At 44.1% G+C, this 26,068-nt stretch overlaps 1 protein-coding gene across 1 annotated transcript in view; it reads left to right on the forward strand.

The window, feature by feature from the left end:
• The window catches only part of DDRGK1 (DDRGK domain containing 1), a 130,858-nt gene that overhangs the window by 20,902 nt on the left and 83,888 nt on the right, over nucleotides 1-26,068 (forward strand). The gene's annotated exons all lie outside the window — the stretch shown is intronic.

Here is a 26,068-nt window from a genome sequence, read left to right on the forward strand (position 1 = left end):
TGGTGTTCAGAATGTGAAAATTTTCCACCTGCCTTCAAGCGTGTCTCTCTGCACCCGGCGGAGATATTAGCCAGGAAGTGACATTTACAATCTCGAGGGGATCTGCAGATGGGGTTACAATTCTCTCTGGTAGTGAAAGGGTGAATTCTCGAAATGACTCACCGGCACTCACTATCACATATTATGTGCTGATGTTTTGCTTTTCACTAAGAAAGTGACATTTTCCTGGAATCTTAATGCATCTGCTGGGCTTAAAACATGCGATCGACCAAGAAAATATTGAAATTCAGTCAAAAAAAAAATATTGAAAGAGCATGAAAACCTGTCAACAAAAAGCCCACCCAAATGTAAAAAAACATCCATTTTAGTCTGTGTGTGTTTTACTGAATCATTGTTTAAAGTCGAACTCCGGCACAAAATGTTTTTATTGCAGTGATTTGTAATGCTCGATTGTTTTATTTTTTTATTGGTAATTAAAATAATAAACATGTTATACTTACTGCTCTGGTATATGAAAAATATTTAAATAATATAAAAATTTACATATTTAAATTCCACTGTTGTATTCGGTGTGAAGTACTGCCCATTCAAGTGGGTGATTGAATGGGGATGCGTGTAATTTTTATTTTTATTTATTTATTTATTTTTTTTAAGGCCTTGTTTGAATTGCTCATCAGAGGGCATTAGACAGGTGGTGAAGAGGAGTTATATCGCCTCCTTACTGCCTGTCAAATGCCCTCTGATTACAAACAAAAATTTACATTTTTTTCTTATTTTATCTGTTCCTATTTAACCCCTTATTAATGCTTAGTGATCAGCTCTAATTCACTTTTGTTTTTTTCTAATTCACTTCTATTTTTCTAACCATTAATTTTTGTATTATTTGTATTCCTTTTTTATTTTTTTGTGTTTTTAGTCTTTCTTTGTAATTTTGCAAATAACTTTGCAATGCTTTGTACCAGGACTATCATTTTAGTGCCTTTTTTTTTTTTAATAAAGGGGACAAACTGGGGGGAGAACCTCTGGGAGAATCTAGGATGGAAAAGGACCTGGGGGTCCTAGTAGATGATCGACTCAGCAATGGCATGCAATGCCAAGCTGCTGCTAACAAAGCAAACAGAATATTGGCATGCATTAAAAAGGGGATCAACTCCAGATATAAAACGATAATTCTCCCGCTCTACAAGACTCTGGTCCGGCCGCACCTGGAGTATGCTGTCCAGTTCTGGGCACCAGTCCTCAGGAGGGATGTACTGGAAATGGAGCGAGTACAAAGAAGGGCAACAAAGCTAATAAAGGGTCTGGAGGATCTTAGTTATGAGGAAAGGTTGCGAGCACTGAACTTATTCTCTCTGGAGAAGAGACGCTTGAGAGGGGATATGATTTCAATATACAAATACCATACTGGTGACCCTACAATAGAAATAAAACTTTTTCGCAGAAGAGAGTTTAACAAGACTCGCGGCCACTCATTAAAATTAGAAGAAAAGAGGTTTAACCTTGAACTACGTAGAGGGTTCTTTACTGTAAGAGCGGCAAGGATGTGGAATTCCCTTCCACAGGCGGTGGTCTCAGCGGGGAGCATCGATAGTTTCAAGAAACTATTAGATAAGCACCTGAATGACCGCAACATACAGGGATATACAATGTAATACTGACATATAATCACACACATAGGTTGGACTTGATGGACTTGTGTCTTTTTTCAACCTCACCTACTATGTAACTATGTAAATGATATAATGCAAAATATACATATTTACATTAAATTATTTTTTGTTAATTCCAATTTTCTATGTCACAGTTTATCAAGCAAAAAAAAAAACTTCAGTAAAAAATACACTAAAGTTAATTTTAGGGCACACAAATGCAATACATTACCAACAACCGAGTTGATGGATACCCAACATGCAACGCTTTAAATTTGCGCTCCTTCAAATTGATGACGCACTTGGGTACCCTATATTTCTTTCTCGTACATCACGGGACACAGAGCCTCAGTAATCACTGATGGGTTATATAGGGTATCACTAGGTGATTGGACACTGGCACACCCTAAACAGGAAGTTCAACCCCCTATATAATCCCTCCCCTTACAGGGATACCTCAGTTTTTTTCGCCAGTGTCTTAGGTGTTGATCACGTATAAAGATGTCCTGTGCTGAGCTCCAAAGGGAATATCCTATATCCTATACTGGGGCAAGCCAGGTGAACCGGATCCATTTCAAAGTGTCCTTTCTAGGCTGAATTGGATGGTACCCGGGCCTCGTGTCCGAAGCAACGAGGTTTTACCTGTAACGCTTCTCTTTTTAGAGAGCTGGACCCCGCATTTCAGAATTTGGTTTTTCTAACCTTATTCTTGGCCGGGTGCTTTACAGGCCCACAACTGCGGATCCCCCTATTCATAGGGGGCCCCAGTCTCTGAAGGTTTTCCAAACGGAGCCCACCATGAGAGGTGAAGATTGGGTCTGTATTACAGAACCCTGCAGCTGGATAAGGTAAGGGAGATTCTACAGAATTTTTTAATTCTAGTAGGTTTCTCCTTTAAGTAAATGTATGCTATGCCTATTGTCGCCACCGGGGGCTGCCAAGAGCACATACCTTCACATGCTTAATTGTCTGTCTCAGTGTTCACGCTGCACAGCTCCTCCAGCTGAGCTCCAGGTAGGATGGGATGGGGGGCTCTTCCTGCAGGGACATTCCCCCCAAGATTAGGGGGGGCCGCAGTGGTCTGTGAGGCGGTAGTATCCCGCACTATCGCCGCCGCCATCACCACCATTACATGTGGCAGACCCCATCACCTGCCGGCCTCTCCTTCCTCCTCCACCCCAGCCTCCCCTCCAGGCTGGTCCCGGAGGGTCGGCTCGCGCAGGAAAGCGCAAGTTTTTTGAATAAAACGAGGGGGGGGTGGTCAGAGGGGGGGGCGGAGCATCAGCATGACGTCCGGCGTGCTTAGACGCCAACATCGCCGGCTGCACAGGCTATAAGAAGCACACTTTTCAGGTGCACACAGCCTATGGAGGGACACAGAGCTGACGGTCGCATGTAAGGTGGGACACAGGCATTCTCCCAGGCAGCATTTACTAAGAAACACTTGACTGGGCATTGGTAGCAGTAGCAAGTTGCTGGACTTCATCGCTCAGCAGTCAGTGTTTCATTTGTGTGATACCTCCACCTTGTTGCTTTGCACTATGGGTAGAAGAGGTACAAATACTCCAAAAACCAGAGGCTCTAGGGGATCTCCCTCAGGCTCTGAGGACCCCCCTTCTGGGGTCGGGGGCTGCATCTGCTTCTGGCACTTCAGCCCCTGTATACATTACGCAGGAGGTTTTTTCCTCAACCATTAATGGATTAGAGGAAAGATTAATGGCCTTAATCGCATCTTCACTCAGTGGAAGAAAACGCACTAGGTCTTCCTCTGTTACCCAGGACCCTCAGGCAGAGGAACTCTGGGGAAAAAGGAGAAGAATCCCTTTCAGAGGATAGGGATGGGACTGATGATTCCTCCTCTGAGGAATCAAGTGGAGAAGGGCCCTCAGCTTCTCAGGATGAGAAAATCTTAGTACAGATCCTTGCTGGATTGGTCTGCTCCACATTTAAGTTACCCGTATCTAAGTCAGTTAAAAAACCCTCTTCTTCTTTGGGGTCACTGAAGCCTCCTCAAACAACACATGCTTTTCCTGTTCATAATCTGCTAGAAAAGCTCATTTATTCTGAGTGGGATCACCCAGATAAACGTTTTTTTCCACCTAAAAAGTTTTCAACACTTTATCCTATGGAAGAAAAGATTATAAAGATGTGGGGGATACCGGCCGTTGAAGCCGCCATTTCCTCCGTAAATAAAAGTCTGACTTGTCCTGTAGACAATGCTCAGATGCTCAGGGATCCTGTTGATAAGAAGATGGAATGCCTGTTGAAGGATATTTTCTCCTTAGCAGGTTCAGTAGCTCAACCTGCAGTGGCAGCGATCGGAGTCTGTCAATACTTAAGAGACCATGGTAAGCAGGTCCTTAAAGTTCTACCTGAACAGCAGGCCCAGGGGTTGGCTAACCTTCCAGCGGCCTTATGTTTTGCTGTTGACGCCATCAGAGATTCTATCATCCAAACCTCTCGTCTTTCACTTGGGTTGGTGCATATGCGTAGAATCTTATGGTTGAAGAACTGGTCAGCCGAAGCACCATGTAAGAAACTTCTGGCTGGATTTCCATTTCGTGGTGCAAGGCTGTTTGGAGAGGATTTGGACAATTATATCCAAAAGATCTCTAGTGGGAAAAGCACTCTCTTACCTGTTAAGAAAAGGAGTAAGCGTCCCTCTTTCGAACGGGCTCTTTCCCCAGTGCCAGGAGCATCAGCCTCCAGGCAGTCGCGACGGCCTTCTCCGTCAGGGTCCAGAAATAAATTTCAGAGTTGACCCCAGGGACAAAAGAAGTCCTGGGGGAAGAAGCCTACTAGACAAGACGCTAAAGCCTCTTTATGAAGGAGCGCCCCCACTCGCTCGGGTGGGGGGAAGACTGCTACGGTTCTCAAAGCTCTGGCAGGAGGATTTCCAGGACAGATGGGTAATCTCCACGGTAACTCTAGGTTACAAACTGGAGTTCCAAGAAATCCCCTCTCCTCGTTTCCTCAGATCAAGTGTCCCCAGAGATCCAGAGAAAAAGCAGTCGCTCCTTCTAGCATTAGAGCGACTATTGTCGCAAAAAGTCATCATGGTGGTTCCCACGAAAGATCAAGGATTGGGATTTTATTCCAACCTTTTTACGGTACAAAAACCAAATGGAGATGTCAGACCCATTCTGGATCTAAAGGATCTGAATCGATTCCTAAGAATTCGATGCTTTCGCATGGAATCAATTCGGTCAGTGGTCTCCATCCTACAGGGAGGAGAATTTCTGGCATCAATAGACATCAGAGATGCGTATCTGCATGTACCCATTTTTCCTGCTCATCAAAAGTACTTGCGCTTCGAAATAGAAGGACGCCATTTTCAGTTTGTGGCCCTGCCTTTCGGGCTAGCCACTGCACCTCGAGTGTTTACAAAGATCTTGGCTCCTCCTCTGGCCAGATTAAGGGCTCAAGGTATAACTGTCATAGCATACCTAGACGACCTGCTCTTGATAGACTGGTCGGTAGCCTGTTTGAGCGGAAACTTGATGACCACAGTCAACTATCTGGAACACCTAGGTTGGATTCTCAACCTAGAAAAGTCTTTCTTAAAACCAGTAAGAAGACTGGAGTATTTGGGCCTGGTCATAGATACAAGCCAAGAGAAGGTATTTTTACCTCAGGCAAAGATCACTGCCTTAAGAGAGCTGATTCTGGTAGTCAGGACCAAAAAGGGTCCTTTTGTCCGCCTTTGTATGAGGCTGCTGGGAAAGATGGTAGCTTCATTCAAAGCAGTTCCCTATGCTCAGTTTCATTCAAGATTACTGCAACACAGTATCCTGTCGGCCTAAAACAAGAAGGTTCAGGCATTAGATTCTCCGATGCACCTGTCTCGTGCAGTGCCTCAGAGCCTCAGTTGGTGGTTAATACCCGAAAGCCTGCAGAAAGGGAAATCCTTTCTACCGGTTACCTGGACGGTGGTAACAACGGATGCCAGTCTTTCGGGTTGGGGAGCAGTTCTGGAACAGTCTGCGGTCCAAGGGGAATGGTCCAAAACCGAGAGGACCTTACCCATCAATATTCTGGAGATCCGTGCGGCATATCTAGCCCTAAAGGCCTGGACTCTCAGGCTACAGGGTTGCCCGGTCAGGATCCAGTCCGACAATGCCACAGCAGTGGCTTATATCAATCATCAAGGAGGCACCAGGAGATCGGGCAGCTCGTAGAGAAGTGAACCAGATTTTAGTCTGGGCAGAAAAGCATGTGCCATGCATATCGGCAGTTTTCATTCCAGGGATAGAGAACTGGCAGGCGGACTATTTGGGTCGCCAGCGGTTATTCCCAGGGGAATGGTCTCTTCACCCCGACGTCTTTTGGGCCATATGCCTAAGATGGGGGGTTCCAGATGTAGATCTCTTTGCATCCAGATTCAACAAAAAGATCGACAAGTTTGTGGCAAGAACAAAGGATCCTCTTGCATGCGGGACAGATGCGTTGGTGATTCCGTGGCATAGGTTCTCACTGATTTATGCATTCCCTCCTATTCTACTACTGCCACGACTCCTTCGCAGGATCAGGCAGGAGAAGAAGTCAGTACTTCTGGTGGCCCCAGCTTGGCCCAGGAGGGCTTGGTATGCAGAAATAGTAAGGATGACAGTAGGTTCCCCGTGGACTCTACCGTCACGCCCAGACCTGTTATCTCAAGGTCCAGTGTTCCATCCTGCCTTACAAACGCTAAATTTGACGGTTTGGCTATTGAAACCCACGTTCTGAAGAGTCGTAGGCTTTCAGGTCCTGTGATCTCTACCTTGATCAATGCAAGGAAGCCAGCTTCCAGAGTGATTTATCATAGAGTCTGGAAAGCTTATGTATCCTGGTGTGAATCCAGGGTTGGCATCCCAGAAAATATGTAATAGGTAGAATTCTTGACTTTCTACAAATGGGATTAGAAATGAAGCTGGCCTTGAGTACCATCAAGAGCCAGGTCTCGGCCTTATCAGTATTATTTCAACGGCCACTTGCTTCACATTCTTTGGTCCGAAACTTTATGCAGGGGGTGACGCATCTTAATCCTCCAATTAAGGCGCCCCTAAACGCCTGGGACTTGAATTTGGTTCTGTCAGTTTTACAGAAACAGCCTTTTGAACCAATACGTGAAATTCCCTTGGTCTTATTGACAAGAAAGTTAATTTTTCTGGTAGCCATTTCTTCTGCTAGAAGAGTATCAGAATTGGCAGCTCTTTCCTGCAAAGAGCCTTATTTAATCATACACAAGGATAGAGTGGTATTGCGCCCTCATCCTAGCTTCCTACCGAAAGTGGTTTCAGGATTTCATCTAAACCAAGTTATTGTTCTGCCTTCCTTTTTTCCAGATCCCTGTTCTACGGAAGAAAGGTCACTACATTCTTTGGATGCAGTAAGAGCAGTCAAGGCCTATCTGAAAGCAACTGCTCAAATTCGCAAAACGGATGTTTTGTTTGTGCTGCCAGAAGGTCCCAATAGAGGACAGGCAGCGTCAAAATCTACCATTTCTAAATGGATTCGACAAATGATTATTCAAGCTTACGATTTGAAACAGAAAATTCCTCCTTTTCGGATCAAGGCACACTCCACAAGGGCTATTAGTGCTTCTTGGGCAGTGCATCACCAGGCCTCTATGGCTCAAATCTGCAAGGCCGCAACCTGGTCTTCAGTCCATACATTCACCAAATTTTATCAGGTGGATGTGGGAAGACATGAGGATATCGCCTTTGGGCGTAGTGTGCTGCAGGCAGCGGTACGAGGTCCTCAGGTCTGATTACACCCTACGTTGTGTGGTCCCCTCCCCTCAGATAGCATTGCTCTGGGACGTCCCATCAGTAATTACTGAGGCTCTGTGTCCCGTGATGTACGAGAAAGAAAATAGGATTTTTATAACAGCTTACCTGCTTACCAGCTTACAGAGGTCCCGCCCCTCTTTTAATACACTTATATTGCTTTGCTACAAAACTGAGGTATCCCTGTAAGGGGAGGGATTTTATAGGGGGTTGAACTTCCTGTTTAGGGTGTGCCAGTGTCCAATCACCTAGTGATACCCTATATAACCCATCAGTAATTACTGAGGCTCTGTGTCCCGTGATGTACATCAAAAGAAAAGGATTTTACAGGTAAGCTGTTATAAAAATCCTATTTTTCTATAGGCGATGCTTTAAAAGCCCCTATAGGTCATTCATTTAGGGGCCTAGAATGATTGCTTTTATGCCAACGTGTGTGGTGATATGTAATGTGTATCACAAGCAACGTTTTCGTACGTAGGCACCCATGATGTGTATTTATGTTCCCATGTGTGCATACATGGGGGTGGGTTAAAACATTTTTTGGGGGTGGATTAAAGTACTTTTGGTGTAATTTATTTATTACATTTTTTTTTTTTTTTACTTTCACAAAAACTTTATTTCACAAAGGGGACAAAAAGTCCTCTATGTTAGAGACCGGTGTCGGTCCATGGCCTGTTGGGTGCCAGGCTGCACGGTGGGCAAGGCTTGATTTTTATTTGCGGTCACACACATTGTAGCCCCGTAGGATGTATCTCTTGCTACGCATGCTGTGTCCCCACACAGAGGGTGAGCTGAGAATTGTGGTACGAGGACCTGAAGAAAGACCGACCCTGTGCCAGGCTACCAATCCCAGAATCCCCCACACCAGACCGGATCAGTCGATCTAGAGCAGCCAGTCAGCTTGGATGCCTGGTGTTTCTGCGATTTGAAATCAGTGGGGTATGGTTAGGTCAGTGATGTGGAAGATGAAGGAAGGTTGGCACAGAAGACTCATACAGAGGTATGGAGGCCATACTGGTGAGCAAGCAGCATTTGGGCTTCAAAACCATACTCCACCCCCCCGCCCGGTCCTTGGAGGGGTTGTCTTCCACGAGGCAGGTCCCTGGTGCCAGAGAGATTGGGGACTGCTGCTCTGTGATTATAATATTTTTAGGACAAGTTCTTTTTCAGCTGCCCACCATTGAAGCTAAAGGAGGCACAGGTCACACTCCATTAGCTTCTTGCCTGGCTGCCAAGGGCCAAGGAAAGTGACATCAGAAACCAGAAGTGACGTTTTACATGTTGCTTTTGGGTTTACTCTAGCTAGGGGAGATCAGCGAATGGATGTTTGTTGGTCTCCTTCCCCTCCACTTAGCCACACTCACACTGTGTGGGTCCTAAACTCACAGGTGGAAAAGCAGAGCCTGGGAAAAGAAAAATTACACTTTCTCCCTGAGATTAGATATGCAAGTTGCAATTTTTTTTAATAATATTACATTCAGAAGTTCCCTAATCTTTTTTTCTGGAGTGAAATGGGTGTGACCTACAGTCAGGGCCACTACTAAGGGGATAGCATTGGCCCTCCTGTACGGGACCCTAACCCCATCAGTTTATGGTGCAGGCAGTTCCCCCTCCATGCAGCCCAGCTAGCTTCGTTTTCTTTCCAGTCAGCTACTGCAGGGGGAGCCACAGGGAATGGCCCCCCGGTTTCAGGGAATGGCCCCCCCTCTCTGCTGCTCCGATCACACCCTCTCCTGTCCAGGATTCCCATCATCTGCAGCTTTGATCCCTCTGAGCCCCCCCCCCTGCCCCCTTGTGTTTAGTATGCTTCAACTTGTGAACGAACAGGGAGCCTCTGTATAGAGTGCTTCCTGTTCATTCTGTAGCAGTTGAGGCTGCAAATAAAGAATTAGGGATTTGTGTCCTCAATCACTTTATAAGGTCTCAAAAGGAGAAATCAGGGATCTGTTTACATCGCTGATATTTCACCAAAGTCCCCCCCCCCCAATCCCCCATGATTTATAACAGCAGCCCTGCCTAAACAGTAGACCTATTGCAGCCCCACCAGTTCAATCCACTGCTTCATCTGAGTTTGAAATGCCGGATATACATTATATATACAGCCCTCAAAATTTCCACTTGCCTTCTCGCAATTTCTCTGGAAATTAGCTGAGGGTGAGTGTGGAGCAGGGGCAGACTGGGCCGACAGTTTCCTGACTGATCGCTTCTGTCAGAAGCCGTGCCGCCTTTTTTTACTGGGCATCAGAGTTGCCCGGGGGGGAATTGCCTCCTTGCAAACCCCCCCCAGGCCGCTCTGATGCCCTGTGAAAAAAGGCCAAAAGCGATCAGCCAGGAAACTGTCAGGAGGATTGCCAGCCGGATGACAGAACGGAGATCTTTCTCTGTGACACAGCTTGAAAACACAGGTCACAGAGTCCCGCCTCCTGGTTTGGCTCCTCCTGTGATAGACAGCACACTGATCCCATGCTGGTCCAGGAGACAGGACATTGTTTGACAGTGGCAGGTGTTTCATATACAAGCTGTGTCACAGCCAGAGAGCCCCTCTCTGTGTGATCCGGCCAGCAATCCTGCCGATTCCTCTCTGTGATCCCTGCTGCACTGATGGGTACACATGAGACTGCATTGATGGACACTGATGAGGCGGCACTGATGAGGCTGCACTGATGGGCACTGATGAGGCTGCACTGATGGGCACTGATGAGGCTGCATTGATGGGCACTGATGAGGCTGCACTGCTGGGTACACATGAGGCTGCATTGATGGGCACTGATGAGGCTGCACTGATGGGCACTGATGAGGCTGCACTGATGGGCACTGATAGGCTACACTGATATGCTTTATGTTAATATTGCTAGAGTTGTTATTATTTATTTTTGTAACTTAATTCTTCATAAAACATTTAACAGTGTCATTTCAATAAATAATTTGCGAGGGTGTGTTTAGGGATGGAATTAGGGTCAGGGTAGGGGTTGGATGGGGCAACTGGTGGCGAGTAACACTTAAAGCCTGGCTAATAGCTCAGGACTTGAAATTTTGAGCCCTGATATATACTACGTAGATCTGAGTATGCATGTTTTTCATGGTATGCAGTTGGATCATGTTGATCATCACATGGACTCATTGAACATGGCATGGGAACATCAGTTGCTTGGCTTCAGAAAAGCAAATAAAAAAAATAAAAAAAATAAGACCCAATAAGAATACCTCTTCATTTATTTAATTTTTGCGCAGTTAGGTTGATTGTTCTCCTGAATTTGCTTTGGACTAATTTTGTATAAATGTTGCGTACCAAAGACTTTTTTTTTGTTAAACTTTATTCTGTTGTGTGACTGAGTCTCGTAGTAACTTTTAGACCTGTGTGGGTCGAGTATTGTGGAAATAATGATCATCTGTCTTGGCTAAGAATAGCTGAATAAAAGGTTTCATTTGTAAAGACACTCATTGATTCACAGTCAGGGTGTAAATGACTGACTTAATCTGTGCTTACCTTTCGGCTTCCTACGTAGAGAACAAAGCGGACAACTAATATTCAGAGCTGGGGGACCAGTGACGAATGGCAAAACTGATTCCGTTTTGCAGGAAAGATCATCTCTCGATCACGTGGGTGATGAGCTCTATTTTGGGGGTTTCGTTGAGATGTGCTTGATGAGTAGATTCCTCCCTGTAACTGCTAAAGTGCGCAGTGTGTCTTTTCCATATACTTTTCACATGTTTTCCTCCACCTTCTAAAGAGGGACTTGCAGTTGTGGTATCAGAAAAATGAATCCAATTCTATGTTCATGTCATGGGATATTGGGGGGGGGGGTTACCTATTGCCCATGCCTTGTCCATAGGCATCTTGCGTTCTCTGTGGAGTGGTGTATTCTGTAGTTGTTAGTGTAGATCACTTCCTACTCAAGTTGTAGTAACCAGGCCGCACATAAATGATGTTACAAATTGTCCTGGTAATTTTATTTAGAAATCAGATCAATGACAGCTCACATTGCTGAGTCTTTAACATCTGGCCATGCCGCAAACGCTTTTCACCCTTAACAGGATTTAAACTGGAAGTAAACCCTCCTATAGTTTTTAGCCAAGGAAGCTGCCGTCTTCTTGACTGTTTAATCTTCAGCTGCCATGATGTTGCACATGTGATCAGTTATGACACCAGCCATCGGATGGGATAACAATCTGGTTGAGAGCACAGTTACATTACCATCATGTGCCTGGAATGTAACTGTTTTTTGAAACTGTTAAATCAATGGGTTTACTTTTGATTTATTACGGAGACCATGTCTGCACAATCAAGACCTTAATCCTCTATGAGCTTAAAGGAGAATTAATGCCAAAGCTCTTTTGCTAAAGTCCGCTGTTGGCTGAAGTCACTCAGACCAGGCTCTGAAGGGATCCCAACTTTAATGTCAGGATCTACCCAGATGCCTGAGGGGCAGCTGGCTGCGGCTCTCAGCTTGCCGCTCTTGCCCTCTACACAGCCCGGTGCTCCAGTGAGTGCTGGAGGGGCAGAGCAGAGAGACCATGACTGACAGTCACCACTCTCTGTTCAGTGAAGACCGAGAACTGAGCAATCAGCAGCCTTTGATCGCTCAGTTTTCGGTCTTTAGAGGTGCCGGGGGGACAGCCCGGTGCAGCATCCACCTAGGTGATTATTTATGTTTTATTTTTTTTTCAAAACCTGCACTTCTCTTTTAAACATGGAGACCATATCGCCATGATTAGGCTGACACGGCTAAGCCTTACACCCCCAATGAGTTTCACCCTTGACAGGGCCTAATTCTGTAAACCTGTCTTGAGGATTAAGTCAAGAGTGAAACACTTTGGAGGTGTGGCTAGAGGTGGAAGGCTTAGCAGTGTGAGCTGTCGTTGATCTGCTTGCTAAATAAAATTTACCTGGATGGTTTGAAACATTGTTGGTGTGACTCCAACAGTTTGAGTTATACTGTAAGAGAAACGGACTCCTTGTGGTTTGAAACCCGGCTTGTCTGTGAGACCGAGGGGAACGGTGGCATCGGAAGTTGCCTGTCAGCAGGTTACTACCTAGATTCATTTATTCTCTTGCTTCCTGTGAAGTCTCCGGAAACTTCACACACAGGTTGGTGCATTTAGGGTTGCAGGGGGGTTGTTGATGCCGCATGATTAGCAGAGCAAAGTTGGGAGCTTTAGAGCAGCCATAGATATGGGATGACAGTACAAGAACCAGTTTACAAAAGATTATCCCACTGGGTGTATCTCAGGGAAACTATCAATTGTTCAGGAAAGCCCATTCTACATAAATATACCCCCCCTTGATGAGAACGGTTGGCTGGGGAGGTATCTGCAGAAATCAAATTATGTTCAATGAATGTTAAATTTAAGTGCCCCACCAAAAGTTTTTTGTCTAGAGAGAATTATTCCAAGGGTAACATAAGATAAACTTTGTAACAAAGTCTCATTTTACCTTAGAATAAATCTGCGTTTGGGCAGTTAAAGCTGATTTCCAGGTATGGCTATTTTTACATTGGCCCAAGCTAGGCCAACGTAAGTATGTGTAGGCCATACCTGTGGAAATCCTAATGGAAGCTGGAAATTGGCATAGGAGGCACCGCTACTCTAGTGATCTCCACTGGCTTCTGGGATCTGTGCCAGGCGGCTGTCCTGCTGCCTTCCCGACACTGGAGTCCACTTGTTTGGCATGTTCCCCATTCAGGGAACACTTTTACATTTGCTTTAGTGAGTGCAATACATTCCCTGATTGGACAAGGTGGAGAGGCAGGGCGATGGCATCACGATTTCCATCATGTCAAATCACAGAACACTTAGCATTCATTGAGAAAAAGGAAAGTGTTCTCAGAATGGATCCCGTGCTGTGTGGGCGATCCCCTGTGTTCGTTAAGCAGCAGGGCAGTCTCTCGCACAGGACCTGGAACCTAGTGTAGATCACTGGAGTAGCTATGCCTGTTACAGTGATTTCCAGCTTCCATGGGCATCTCACAAGTATGGCAAATATATACTTACATTGGTCCAAGCTTGGTATTTTCATTTAGGCTGGATTCACACCTATGCAGTTTTAGTGCTTTTTGCATTTTGCAGATTTGCACTAGAGTCCATTTAACATTGTTTCCTATGGAACACGATCTGTAGTCCAAATCTGCAATATGCAAAAAGCACAAAAAATGCATAGGTGTGAATCCAGCCTTAAACAGAAACATCTTTTCTTTTTTTTATTCTTTTTTGCCATCAAGTCAGTGCCGGTGGGTCCATGGGACCTAGGCGGCACTTTAAGAGGGGCGGTAACAAGGGGCAGTCTGGTAGAGGCTCCCTCCCTCTAGCGTGCAGTGTCATGCTGCTTGCGCTGCCTGCACATTGGGGGCCACCCCGCACCGCACAATGCCACTAGCATTGAGGCAGCTGTAGTAGTCCACAGGGAGCAGGGGAGGCGACAGGGCCGGGAGCGTCGCTGACTCTCAGACCCTGCCCCGATGTATGGTCGGGAGAAGGCAGAGGCTGCAGCTGCAGCTAAGTAAGGGGTTCGGAGTGGGAGCGGCAGTGCAGAGATCCCCTGAGCACTGATCGGATGTGCAGCGAGCTGGCTGGCAGGTAGGTAGGTTCTTTGGCTTCTCTCCAATGCGATGCCTGTGTGTATTGTCTGAGGCTCCATTGATGGACACTGATAGGCTGCACTTGCAGGCACTGACGAGATGACACTGATGGACACTGATAGGCTGCACTGATGGGCACTGATAAGTGGCACTGATGGACATTGGTAGGCTGCACTGGTGGGCACTGATGAGCACTGATGGACACTGATAGGCTGCACTGGTGGGCACTGATGAGGTGGCACTGATGGGCACGGATAGGCTGCACTGATGGGCACGGATGGGCTGCACTGATGGGCACGAATGGGCTGCACTGATGGGCACGGATAGGCTGCACTGGTGGGCACTGATAGGTTGCACTGGTGGGCACTGATAGGTTGCACTGATGGGCACGGATAGGCTGCACTGATGGGCACAGATAGGCTGCACTGATGGGCACAAATAGGCTGCACTGATGGGCACAAATAGGCTGCACTGATGGGCACAAATAGGCTGCACTGATGGGCACAAATAGGCTGCACTGATGGGCACGGATAGGCTGCACTGATGGACACTGATAGGCTGCACTGGGGGGAACTGATAGGCTGCACTGGAGGGCACTGATAGGCTGCACTGGAGGGCACTGATAGGTTGCACTGGTGGGCACTGATAGGTTGCACTGGTGGGCACGGATAGGTTGCACTGGTGGGCACGGATAGGCTGCACTGATGGGCACAGATAGGCTGCACTGATGGGCACAAATAGGCTGCACTGATGGGCACAAATAGGCTGCACTGATGGGCACGGATAGGCTGCACTGATGGACACTGATAGGCTGCACTGGTGGGTACTGCTGAGTATATAATTATCATGATATAAAATAATGGATGTGGGGGCCTTTTGGTGGGCGTGATTTGTTTTTTTTTGGGGGGGGCAGCATTTCATTCTTTGACCCAGGCAGCACAATGTCTTGGGCCAGCCCTGCATCAAGTCAACCATTGTCTGAAAGCCCTTATGATTTTGTTCAGGTCGGAACTGAATTCCAGACATATTAACCACTTCCAGACCGCCCACCGTGGATATACGATGCTACTTTGATGTTTAAGCAGATAGCTGTCATAACCCCGGTATTTTTATTCACGGCGGGCAGTCCGCTTTAAGATAAAAGTGGTCTCCATGGTGGATTTGCCGCAAGATCACTTTTATGGGTGGCAGGAGAGGTGCGGGAGAGGTGCCCCCACCCCTTCCGCCGTGTTCAGGTGGCCTCGCCGCTTACCGGAGCCGTTGAAAGCGGTGGAGACAATCCGGTTCTGTGGCCTGATGGGCAGGAAGTCGAGTGAGGGCATGATGGCCCCCACTCCACTCCACTCTCTTGGAGGACCAGAGCGACGTCAAATGTCACTTCCGCCCAAAGGCCTAAAGGGACAATTTAAAAAAACAAAACAAAAAAAAATACTTTTTTTTTTTTTTTTTTTTTTGCTTTTAAGTGTAAATGTGAGATCTGAGGTCTTTTTGACCCCAGATATCACATTAAAGAGGTCCTGTCATGCTTTTTCTCTATTACATTCATTGTAATGGGAATAAAAGTGACCCATTTTTTTTTTTTAAAGGGAAAGTGTAAAAATTAAAAAGTAAAATAAATAAGACAAAAAAAGAATTTTTTTTAAAACGCCCTGTCCCTCCGTGCTTGGGTGCAGAAAATGCATACGTAAGTTGCGCCCACATATGTAAATGGTGTTAAAACCACACATGTGAGGTATCACTGCAATCGTTAGAGTGAGAGCAGTAATTCTAGCAAAAGACCTCCTCTGTAACTAAAAACTCATAACGTGTAGAAATTTTATAAACGTCACCTATGGAGATTTTTAAGTGCCAAAGTTTGTCGCCATTCCACGAGCGGGCGCAATTTTGGAAGCATGACATGTTGGGTATCAATTTACTCGGCGTAACATTATCTTTCACAATATAGAAAAAAATTCTTATTTTTCAATTAAAAAAAGTGTATTTTTTCCCTAAAAAATTGTGCTAGTAAGACCGCTGCGCAAATAAGGTGTGACATAAAAAAGTATCGCAACGATCTCCATTTTCTTCTCTAGGGTGTCTGAAAAAAATATATAATGTTTGGAAAGTAATTTTCTTGCAAAAAAAAATTATTTTAACTTGTAAACAACAAGTGTGAAAAATAGGCTCGGTCCTTAAGTGGTTAACCACTCGCCGACTGCTGCACGATGATATACGTCGGCACAATGGTGGGCAAATGGGCTTACCTGTACGTCCCCTTTAATTGGTGGGGCTAGTGCATGCCCACCGTGTACAGCGTGGCTGTGCCCACGGGTCCCGCGGACTCGATGTCCCGCGATCGTGACCTGGAGCCGCAGAAAGGGGAGATGCAAACAAGGCATTTACCCATTCTGCCTAGTGACATGACAGGGATCTACTGCTCCCTGTCATGTCAGTGGTAGCCCATCCCCCTGACAGTTAGAATCATTCCCTAGGACACACTTAACCCCTTGATCGCCCCCTAGTGTGAGCAACATAGATGATATAAATCAGGGATCGGAAACATGTCCGGAACCTGGACAGCAGCCGGGGTGGCATTTACTGGAACCAATCCGCTGTATTTTTCTCCTGCGGCCACTGAAAGCCGGCTTCTCTCCTCCTCCTCCTGGCCTTTAGCTGTTGCAGCACCACCACCCCTCCTGTCCAGGTTCTCCTTCCTTCTGCTGCCCACACGGGTGCCCCCCATGGAAAGCGGCTTTCCGTCGGTATTTCATTGTATATCCCTGTATGTTGCGGTCGTTCAGGTGCTTATCTAATCGTTTTTTGAAACTATCGATGCCCCCGCTGAGACCACCACCTGTGGAAGGTAATTCCATATCCTTGCAGCTCTTACAGTAAAGAACCCTCTACGTAGTTTAAGGTTAAACCTCTTTTCTTCTAATTTTAATGTGTGGCCACGAGTCTTATTAAACTCCCTTCCATGAAAAAGTTTTATCCCTATTGTGGGGTCACCAGTTCAGTATTTGTATATTGAAATCATATCCCCTCTCAAGCGTCTCTTCTCCAGAGAGAATAAGTTCAGTGCTTGCAACCTTTCCTCATAACTAAGATCCTCCAGACCCTTTATTAGCTTTGTTGCCCTTCTCTGGACTCCCTCCATTTCCAGTACATCCTTCCTGAGGACTGGTGCCCAGAACTGGACAACATACTCCAGTGTCTTGTAGAGCAGGAGAATTATCGTTTTATCTCTGGAGTTGATCCCCTTTTTAATGCATGCCAATATTCTGTTTGCTTTGTTAGCAGCAGCTTGGCATTGCATGCCATTGCTGAGCCTATCATCTACTAGGACCCCCAGGTCCTTTTATCATTTTAGATTACAAAAAAAAGGCGCCGAACCCGGTGACCTTTGGTCTCGTTCATGTTTGGGTAGATCTCCACCTTTCATAGGTTGCCTACCACTGGAATACATAGGATATCATCTTTTCGTGCAAGTCTACATTGATGTCCCTGACTTCTTAGTCAGGTCTTAGCATTGTACTGTATTGTATCCCAGTTAGGAGATGCATAATCTAAGCCAGCCTTTCTCAACCTTTTCAACACAGGAACCCTTGAAATAGTTCTCCGGTCTTAGGGAACAAAAAATTAGAAATCTACAACTCATGATACATTCGTGTGATGGTCAGTGGGAAGAATGGTCCTTACACTTGTGGTCAATGGGAAGAATGACCCCCTTACAGATAGTTAAAAAGATCAATGGCGTCAGTGGGAACTTATCCGAGAGGCAGAAATTGCCCAATGCTGAAGTTACCCCTAGCAACCTCTGGAGGAACCCTGGTTGAGAATCACTGATCTAAGCATTAAGGACAGATATATTGTACTGCTGTCAAGTATACACTCGTTGTCCATCTATATACTGAGCTTTGTCTATCTTAGAGCATGAAGACACATGTGAGGAGCAGACAGAGTGTGGGTGGGGAGCATGTGCTCTCAGTTCCACCACAGGTGGGCGGCCTGCTGGGTTGTGGAGCTTATCTCCTTCACTACAGCACATGAAATACCACCAAACATTATCACACTCTTTTCTTTCATCGTGTGAACTTGCTTTTCAAATTTTTTTTTTTGGAAGCTGTCTGGCCACCTGATCACTTTTTTTTATTTTGCACATTTATTTTTGACTTGGTTATATATATTTTTTTCATTTTATCATTTTCTTAAAGGGATATTGCAACAATATTTGAATCATGCAAAAAAGCGTTTGTTTGCACATTTGATTGGTATTGTAAGATATAAAGGAAAAAAGTGCAGCTCTACAATACAGTAAGATTCAGTGTGAATTGGACTAACATTAAAAAAAAAAGACATGTGAGTGACAAAGATAAGATATATACGTGTGCCAATATTAAAGTGCATACATGCTAGACATGTCATAAATGCAAAAACAATTTCCGGTGATAATAAACATAGGCAAAAATCAATGAGCCATGAGACTTTGCTAAAGATGGAATGTCCTCCAACACCAGCAAATAAAGTTCATAAGGAAAACTGTGCAAAAGTGAATAAATGAATATAGAAATCCGTGAGAGTCTGTTCAATGAAGACAGTGATGGATAATCATCTGCCACAGGGTCACCAGAGAGAGTGCATCCGGCACCCAGGGGTGGGGGTAGGGGTAGGTACTCTTACCAGAGGAAGTGGACTCGCATGCCAGCGTCGGTGAGTCAGACAAGCTTGAGAATAGAGACAGGGACGCTGGCGAACCATCACTGGGGATCCAAATGCAAGGTGCCAACGTCTCGTCCCGATGATGATCATGGATTAGATCATAAAAGAAAAGGAAAATTCTTACAGCATTGTTTTAATTCAGCCATGTTGGAGGGTTTTCCAGCATGAACGGCCTGTGTAAGGTCGTTCTCAGCATCTCAATTGGATATAATTGGATCTCAATTGGACTAGGCCACTCCAAAACCTAAATTTTGCTTTGTTTTAACCATTTGGAGGTGGACTTGCTGTTGTGTTTGGGATCATTGTCCTGCTGCATAACCCAAGTGCACTTGAGCTTGAGGTCGCTAACTGATGGGCGGACATTCTCCTTTTAGGGTTTTCTGGTAGAGCCCAGAATTCATGGTTCCATCAATTATGGTAAGTCGTCCAGGTCCTGAAGCTGCAAAGCAGCCCCAGACCATCACGCTACCACCACCATGTCTGTGTACAGCGGTTTAACAGGATAGGTTCCACTCAGAACAGGCCTCGCCATGGTTGACCAAAGAAGTTGAGTGCACGTACTCAGCGTCATATCCAGAGGTTGTCTTTGGGAAATAGACGTATGAGTGCTGCCAGCATTGCTGCAGAGGTTGGAGGGGTGGGGGGGTCAGCCTGTCAGTGCTCAGACCATACACCACACACTGCATCAAATTGGTCTGCATGGCTGTCACCCCAGAAGGAAGCCTCTTCTAAAGATGATGCACAAGAAAGCCCGCAAACAGTTTGCTGAAGACAAGCAGACTAAGGACATGGATTACTGGAACCATGTCCTGTGGTCTGATGAGACCAAGATAAACTTATTTGGTTCAGATGGTGTCAAGCGTGTGTGGTGGCCACTAGGTGAGGAGTACAAAGACAAGCGTGTCTTGCCTACAGTCAAGCATGGTGGTGGGAGTGTCATGGTCTGGGGCTGCATGAGTGCTGCCGGCACTGGAGAGCTACAGTTCATTGAGGGAACCATGAATGCCAACATGTACTGTGATACACTGAAGCAGAGCATGATCCCTTCCCTTCGGAGACTGGGCTGCAGGGCAGTATTCCAACATGATAACGACCCCAAACACACCTCCAAGATGACCATTGCCTTGTTAAAGAAGCTGAGGGTAAAGGTGATGGACTGGCCAAGCATGTCTCCAGGCCTAAACCCTATTGAGCATCTGTGGGGCATCCTCAAAAGGAAGGTGGAGGAGTGCAAGGTCTCTAACATCCACCAGCTCTGTGATGTAGTCATGGAGGAGTAGAAGAGGACTCCAGTGACAACCTGTGAAGCTCTGGTGAACTCCATGCCCAAGAGGGTTAAGGCAGTGCTGGAAAATAATGGTGGCCACACAAAATATTAACACTTTGGGCCCAATTTGGACATTTTCACTTAGGGGTGTACTCACTTTTCTTGCCAGCGGTTTAGACATTAATGGCTGTGTGTTGAATTATTTTGAGGGGACAGAAAATTTACACTGTTATACAAGCTGTACACTCACTACTTTACATTGTAGCAAAGTGTCATTTCTTCAGTGTTGTCACATGAAAAGATAGAATAAAATATTTACAAAAATGAGTGAGGGGTGTACTCACTTTTGTGTATAGTACAGGTGCCATTAATACATATAATGAGTGGAGGACAGAGGAGCCTCTTAAAGAAGAAGATACAGGTCTGTGAGAGTCAGAAATCTAGCTTGTTTGTAGCTGACCAAATACTTATTTTCCACCATAATTTGCAAATAAATTCTTTCAAAAATCAGACAATGTGATTGTCTGGATTTGTTTCCACATTTTGTCTCTCATAGTTGAGGTATACCTATGATGACAATTACAGGCCTCTCTCAGCTATTTAAGTGGGAGAACTTACACAATTGGTGGCTGACTAAATACTTTTTTGCCCCACTGTATATACAGTATACACACACACACTCACACCTCTGCTTACCTGCTCATTTCTTCTCTCTGGATGAATACATATGGATCTCTGCAGTCTCCTGTTATCTCTGCCCTCATCCAGCTCTGCAGCTCTCATTGGCCCTCTTATGACTCACACCCCCTCCCTTCCTGCAAACTCTCAGGAGAGTGAGAGAGAGAGCTGTGCATGATGTTATAAGCCTAGGCTAATGTCCAGACAAGAAACAGGAAGTGGGCTGTATAAGGTATTTACTGGCAGAAAAAAAAATGTTTTACTATCCAAAGTTAAAACAAGGGCAGACGATTTAATAGACGATTTAATAGATGGAAAGTTGAAAAAAATGACCGAAGAGCGCTTTAGATTCATTAAAGTGTATTTTTTCCAAAAAAATTGCGTTTGAAAAACCACTGCACATATACCATGTGAGATTTTATTCTCTAGGGCCTCTGCTTAAAAATATACGGTATTTATAATGTTTGGAGGTTCTTTGCAGCAAAATTTTTTTTCGATTTTTACATTTACGTGAGAAGTGTCAGAATCTGGCTGATGTGGTAAGGGGTTGTAGAAGAAGAACATCGTTTAGGCTTCTTTTAAATTTTATTTTCACCTGGTGATCCGGCCAGTGGTAGGTCTCTTTATTTTTTTAAAAGAACAAGCTCCCCTGCAAGTGTGGCAGTTGGTTGGGTTGAGACAAACCATTTATCACAGGGGTGCACACAGTAGTCAGCTTTTATTTTTTGGTATAAAACTAACTGGAAGCTGATTGGTTACTAGGCAGAGCTGCACCAGATTTTGCACTCCCCAGTTTTTGTAAATGACCCCCAAATGGTGTAAATGAGAACTTCTGATAGGTCCATACACCGCCCTATTATTTAGGATGATTTTATGCTTTTTAGAATCGTGTTGGATAATTGGTTGAAGGTGAATTTCTTTTACCAGGTCTGCCTACTTGTCTTTGTGTGTTTTTTGCTTTTAAAGAAAAGGTTCCAATAAAAGGGTTTTATACACAGCAGATGTGGTCACGTTTTGTTTGTCACAAGTTTATTCCTTTGTATTATAGAGCAGTGCGCTTCCATTTACTGTAGTATTATTATTACTATTATTTTTCCATGGCAGCCCACTTAGAGTATTTCTATACAAGGAGTCAATGATTACTGAGTTTTTCTACTGTGGGCTCCGGTTATTATAACATTATTGTGGTTTGGAGGACAGTTTCATGTTCTGTGTTACGGAATACAACCGATTATTAATATTTATAAGTGATAAAACTAGAGACTGCCTTAGGGGAAGGGTCTCCAAACTGTGGCCCCCCGGCCACGTCCGGCCTGATACAAGATTGTATCTGGCCCTCATCTAGGGTCCGTGAGATCTCCTCAATGGACACAAAGGATTAAGGGCAGCAAAAGGCTGTCTATGATGTTCTCTTCACCTCCCCCAACTTATACCTGGACTCTGTGAGGGGGTTTTCTGATGGGGACCCTGTTGTAAGGGGGGCTAGGATGGGAGTGGTGATGTAAGGGGGGACTCTAATGGGCACCCTGACATAAAGGGAGACTTTGATGAGGACCCTAATGTAAAGGGGGTCTCTGATGAGGACCCTGATGTAAGGGGGGACTCTGATGGGGACCCTGATGTAAGGGGGGGCCCTGATGTAAGGGGGGACTCTGATGGGGATGCTGATGTAAAGGGGGTCTCTGAGGGGGACGCTGATGTAAAGGGGGTCTCTGATGGGGACCCTGATGTAAGGGGGGACTCTGATGGGGGCACTGATGTAAAGGGGGTCTCTGATGGGGACCCTGATTTAAGAGGGGACTCTGATGGGGATGCTGATGTAAAGGGGGTCTCTGAGGGGGACGCTGATGTAAAGGGGGTCTCTGATGGGGACCCTGATGTAAGGGGGGACTCTGATGGGGACCCTGATGTAAGGGGGGACTCAGGGGACGCTGATGTAAAGGGGGTCTCTGATGGGGACGCTGATTAAGGGGGGACTCTGATGGGGATGCTGATGTAAAGGGGGTCTCTGATGGGGACCCTGATGTAAGGGGGGACCCAGATGTAAGGGGGGACTCTGATGGGGATGCTGATGTAAAGGGGGTCTCTGAGGGGGACGCTGATGTAAAGGGGGTCTCTGATGGGGACCCTGATGTAAGGGGGGACTCTGATGGGGACCCTGATGTAAGGGGGGACTCTGATGGGGACACTGATATAAGGGGGGACTCTGATGGGGACCCCGATGTAAGGGGGACTCTGATGGGGACCCCGATGTAAGGGGGATTCTGATGGGGACCCTGATGTAAGGGGGGACTCTGATGGGGACCCTGATGTAAGGGGGGACTCTGATGGTGATGCTGATGTAAAGGGGGTCTCTGATGGGGACCCTGATTAAGGGGGGACTCTGATGGGGACGCTAATGTAAAGGGGGACTTTGGGGACCCTGATGTAAGGGGGGACTCTGATTAGGACCTTGATGTAAGGGGGGACTCTGATGGGGACGCCAATGTAAAGGGGGGACTCTGATGGGGACGCCAATGTAAAGGGGGGACTCTGATGGTGACGCTGATGTAAAGTTTGGGGGTTCTAAGTAATTTTCTAGAAAAAAAAAAACATGTAAACACCTAAAATCCAAAACGAGGCTAGTCCTTAAGTGGTTAAGCGTTTTTGCTTCAGGTGACAAAACGTTCAGATGTGAACAGGTGCCATTGAAATGAATGGGATTTTGCTTGTTGGGCGTTTTTCGGGCGGCGTTTTTTCGGGCGTTTTTATGATCCGAAAACGCTAAGGTGTGAATGCAGCCTAAAGGATTCTCAACAAAATATTAAAAATGAACTTTTTATTTATGATTATATTCATTTGTCCAATTACATTTGAGCCCCTGAAAATGTATAGAAAAATTGGTTGCATTTCCTAAAATTTGCATTTGATATTTATGTTCAACCCCTTGGATTAAATCTGATAGTCTACACTTCAAATTAATTTGGAATGTTTAGTTTTCGTTTTATTCTGGTGGTATACAGAGCCAAAAGTATGAAAATTGTGCCTGTGTCCAAATATATTTGGACCTAACTGTATATGAGAAGTGTCAGAATTGGCCCGTATTTTAGTGGTTAATAATCTTAAGAAGTGAGAAGGGAGACCAGAGCTAGCTCCTCCCCTTATTTCCTGGATTTTTTAGGGCGACTTACAATTTTCTACATTACGTAAATTCCAGTCATCGCAGGAATAGATAGAAAACAATTGTTTTCTATGTGCCCTGTTCACACTATAGACATGTTTTATGTAGGCCTGAAACAACTAATCGATTAATCGACAACTAATCGATTATGAAATTAATCGATTACTATTTTCATAATCGATTAATCGACCAGCCAATTAGTTGGTCTGCATACAGGATGCATTATTTGTTTACATATCAGGAAATACAGTGCAGCACACATACAGCTCAGTACACCATCCATACATATCAGTAAGAGAAGCAGTGCCTCATGGGACATGTAGTCCTGGGCAGGAATTGAGTAGTTCTAAAGGCAGGAGTTTTCTTTACCTTGCTATTGGGGCGCTCTATACTGTACATAACGCACAGCAAAAAGCAGTGTAGAAACGGATCAAAAGAAAACTGCATAGGTGTGTACCGAGCCTTATTCTGGCCACACCGATCAATTTTCAGATGAGAATATTCATATGAAAAATCTTTGTACATTCGCTGAATGAAAGAATGTTGTTTGAAATTTTCACTTGTTTTTAACATCCTGTTTTAAAATGAATGTCATTTCTGAACGAAAACCACATACACTGTCTGAAAATTTTTTTGACCAAGAAGTTTTCTATTATTTCTAAATTTTCTTGTCACTGTGGTTGAAAATGAACGTCGATTTGACCCCACTAACGATGAGAAAATCGAATCTTAAAATGACATTTTTTTTTTTTGAAGGAAGTTTTTGTATGGCCAACATATAATATATTACAGTTCTGAAAATCTGCAAAACAGTCTTTAACTTTTTTTTTTTTTCTTTAAAAAAAGATCTCTGAGTCTGATATTTACCAGATTCAACCTCTAATAGTATATACAGTATATCTCCTCTAATAGTTATACAGTATATCTCCTCTAATATTATATACAGTATATCTCCTCTAATAGTATATACAGTATATCTCCTCTAATAGTATATACAGTATATCTCCTCTAATAGTATATACAGTATATCTCCTCTAATAGTATATACAGTATATCTCTATTCTAATAGTATATACAGTATATCTTCTCTAATAGTATATACAGTATATCTTCTCTAATAGTATATACAGTATATCTCCTCTAATAGTATATACAGTATATCTCCTCTAATAGTATATACAGTATATCTCCTCTAATAGTATATACAGTATATCTCTATTCTAATAATATATACGGTATATCTCTTCTAATAGTATATACAGTATATCTCTTCTAATACTATATACAGTATATCTCCTCTAATAGTATATCACAGTATATCTCCTCTAACATTATATACAGTATATCTCCTATAATATTATATACATTATATCTTCTCTAATAGTATATACAGTATATCTCTCTTCTAATATATACGGTATATCTCCTCCAATAGTATATACAGTATATATCTTCTAATAGTATATACAGTATATCTCCTCTAATATTATATACAGTATATCTCGTCTAATAGTATATACAGTATATCTCCTTTAATAGTATATACAGTATATCTCTTCTAATAGTATATACAGTATATCTCCTCTAATAGTATACACAGTACAGTATATCTCCTCTAATAGTATATACAGTATATCTCTTCTAATAGTATATACAGTATATCTCTTCTAATAGTATATACAGTATATTTCCTCTAATAGTATATACAGTATATCTCCTTTAATAGTATATACAGTATATCTCCTCTAATAGTATATACAGTATACTCCTCTAATAGTATATACAGTATATCTCCTCTAATAGTATATACAGTATATCTCCTCTAATATTATATACAGTATATCTCCTCTAATAGTATATACAGTATATCTCTTCTAATAGTATATACGGTATATTTCTTCTAATAGTATATACAGTATATCTCCTTTAATAGTATATACAGTATATCTCCTCTAATAGTATATACAGTATACTCCTCTAATAGTATATCTCTCCTCTAATACCGGTAGTATATACAGTATACCTCTCTTCTAATAGTATATACAATATATATTACCTCTAATAGTATATATCTCCTCTAATAGTATATGCAGTATATATCTCCTCTGATAGTATATGCAGTATATATCTCCTCTAATAGTATATACAGTATATATCTCCTCTGAGAGTATATACAGTATATCTCTTCTGTCTGTTATTCTCAGTGGATTAGAGATTTTGCTCCCTAACCATATAGTTGGTTATTTATATTTACCACTGCATAGAGATATTTA

Source organism: Aquarana catesbeiana, linkage group LG01 (genome assembly GCF_042186555.1).
Source record: "Aquarana catesbeiana isolate 2022-GZ linkage group LG01, ASM4218655v1, whole genome shotgun sequence".
Lineage (NCBI taxonomy): Eukaryota > Metazoa > Chordata > Amphibia > Anura > Ranidae > Aquarana > Aquarana catesbeiana.